This window comes from Orycteropus afer, unplaced genomic scaffold (genome assembly GCF_000298275.1).
Source record: "Orycteropus afer afer isolate SDZICR_OR568_19922 unplaced genomic scaffold, OryAfe1.0 scaffold00157, whole genome shotgun sequence".
NCBI classification, from domain to species: domain Eukaryota; kingdom Metazoa; phylum Chordata; class Mammalia; order Tubulidentata; family Orycteropodidae; genus Orycteropus; species Orycteropus afer.
Window position 1 is genome coordinate 5899073 of NW_006921744.1, and position 3301 is coordinate 5902373.

A 3301-nucleotide genomic window follows, 5' to 3' on the forward strand; every position below is an offset into this window, starting at 1 on the left:
TGCATAGTCAATAAAACACAAGTAAACATCTTTCTGGTATTCTTTGCCTTGAGCCAAGATCCATCTGACAACAGCTATGATATCCCTTGTCCATACTGCAGACTATAGTCTTCAATCTTCATCAGTAAGTGCTTCAAGCCATCCTCACTTCCAGCAAGCAAAGTTGTGTTGTCTGCATATCACAGGTTGTTAATGAGTCTTCCCCCAATCCTGATGCCATGTTCTTCTTCTTATAGTCCAGCTTCTTGGATTATTTGCTTAGCATACAGATAGAATAAATCTGGTGAAATGATACTACCCTGATGCACTCCCTGATTTTAAACCACACAGTATCTACTTGTTCTGTTCAAGTGACAACTTCCTGGTCTATGCAGTTTCCACATGAGCACAATTAAGTGCTCTGGAATTCCCATTCTTCGCAATGTTGTCTATAATTTGTTAAGATCCACACAATTAAATGATTGTGCATAGTCAATAAAACACAAGTAAACATTTTCTGGTATTCTTTGCTTTGAGCCAAGATCCATCTGATATCAGCAATGATATCCTTCATTTCACTTCTTCTTCTGAATCCAGTTTGTATTTCTGTCAATATACTGCTGCAACCATTTTTGAAAGATTTTACTTGCATGTGATATTAATACATTAATGATAATATATTAATATATTAATGATATTGTTAGATAATTTCCACATTCTATGAAATCACATTTCTTTGGAATGGACACAAAAATGGATTTCTTCCAGTCAGTTGGCCAGGTAGCTGTCTTCTAAATCTCTTGGCATAGCCAAGTGAGTGCCTCCAGCATGACATCTGTTTGTTGAAACATCTCAATGGGCATTCCATGAATTCCTGGAGCCTTGTTTTATGTCAATTCCTTCAGTGCAGCTTCAACTTCTTCCTTCAGTACCATTGGTTCTTGATCATATGCCACCTCCTGAAATAGACGAACATCGATCAATTCTTTTTGGTACACTGACTCTGTGTATTCCTTCCATCTTCTTTTGATGTACCCTGCATTGTTCAATATATTGTCCATGGAATTGTTCTTATTGCAACTCGAGGCTTAAATTTTTTCTTCAGTTCTTTCAGCTTGAGAAATGCCAAGTGCATTCTTCTCTTTTGGTTTTCTAACTCCAGGTCTTTGCACATTTCATTATAATTGACTTTGTCTTCTCAAGGTGCACTTTGAAATCTTCTGTTCAGCTCTTTTATCTCATCATTTCTTCCATTTGCTTTAGCTATTATCTATTCAAGGACAAGTTTCAGAGTCTTTTCTGACATCTATTTTGGTCTTTTCTTCCTTTCCTGTCTTTTTAATGACCTTTTGCTTTCTTCACAGATGATGTTCTTGATGTCATCCCACAATTTCTCTGATTTTCAGTCATTAGTGTTCAGTGCATCAAATCTATTCTTTAAATGGTCTCTAAATTCAGGAGTGATATAATCAAGGTCAAATTTTGGCTCTCGTGGACTTGTTTTAATTGTCTACAGCTTCAACTTGAACTTACATATGAGCAGTTGATGGTCTGCTTCACAGTCAGCTCCTGGCCTTGTTTTGGCTGAAGATATTGAGCTTCTCCATAGCTTCTTGCTACAGTTGTAGTCAATCTGATTCCTGTGAACTCCTCTGGTGAAGTCGACCTGTATAGTTGCCATGTGTCTTGTTGAAAAAATATATTTGCAATGAATAAGTCATTGGTCTTGAAAATTCTGTCAAGTGATCTCCAGCATTGTTTCTATCACCAAGGTCATTTTTTCCAACTACCAGTGATTCTTCTTTGTTTCCAACTTTTGCATTCCAGTCACCAGTGATAAGTGACATCTTGATTGCATATTGGTCTGTTTCACACTGCAGAAATTGGTAAAAATAAAATCTTTAATTTCCTCATCTTTGGCTTTGGTTGTTGGTGCGTAAATTTGAATAATGGTAATATTAACTGGTCTTTCTTGTAGGCATATGAATATTACCCTATCACTGACAGCATTGCACTTCAGAATAAATCTTGAGACATTCTTTGTGACAATGAATGCCACACCATTCCTCTTCAATTTGTTATTCTTGGCATAGTAGAAGATATGGTTGTCTGATTCAAAATGGCCCAAACCAGTATATTTCAGCTCACTAATGCCTGGGATATTGATCTTTATGTGTTCTATTTTGTTTTTGACAGATTCCAATTTTCCTACATTCATATTTTTTACATTCCAAATTCCGATTATTAGTGGACATTTGTAGGTGTTTCTTCTCATTTTGAGTCATGCCACATTAGCAAATAGAGTCCCAAAAGCTTTACTCTATCTGCATCATTAAGGTCAGCTCTACTCTAAGGAGACAGATATTCCCCAGTCATATCTTGAATGCCTTCTGATCTTAGGGGCTCATCTTCTGTCACTGTGGTTGTTAAGGTTGTATGTTGACTTAGCTGGGCCTGGTTGAGTGGCCGAGCAGCTGTATGTACTTATTTCCCATGGTGAGATTGGTACTTGATTCCATGGTGGAATCTGTTGGAGCAGCTGAGTAGCTGCATTAGAGATGTGGGTTGCTTCCAGTATATAAGGAGCAACTTTATGGAAAGTCTCCAGCTTATGGCATGCTTGAATCCTGCATATAGCCAGGTTGTTGTTCAGCAGCTTGCTATGTTGCCCTGCCAATCTTGTGACTTGCTCAGGACTTGAGTCAATGGCCTGCCGTGTGGTTTTGGTACTATCAGGACTGTACCATTTATTTGTCAACCTTGGGCTTGTCAGCCTCAGCAGCAAGCAGTTGCCGGAGTGGAGAAAAGTCTCCAAGTTCAGTGGGCCAGGAGCAAGAGGCAGAGCTGAAGCCCAAGGTTGAGGAGAATTCACCTAGCCCCTAGAGCCTGGCACTTTGAACTTGGACTTCTAGCCTCCAAAACTGTAAGAAAATAAACTCCTGTTTGTTAAAGCATCCCACTTGTGATATTTGTATTAGAGCAGCTCTAGGTAACCCAAGGGAGCTCTGGTAGCATAGCATAAGACACTTGCCTGCTAACCAGATGGCTGGCGGTTCAAACCCACCAGCCACTCCTAGGAAGGAAGGTTGGGCAATCCTACTTCCATAGTGATACTGCCTTGGAAACCCAAGGAGGGGTCGCTATGAGTCGGGTTTGACTCAATGGCACATAACAACAACAACAACAGGTAACCAAAACAAGTATTATATCAGACAATGTTTCAGGGCTATTCATAGTTTTCCAGAAATATATCAGACAGTGTTTCATTGCTGTTCATAAGGTTTTCACTGGCCAATTCTTTGAGAAGTGGATGGCCTCTTCC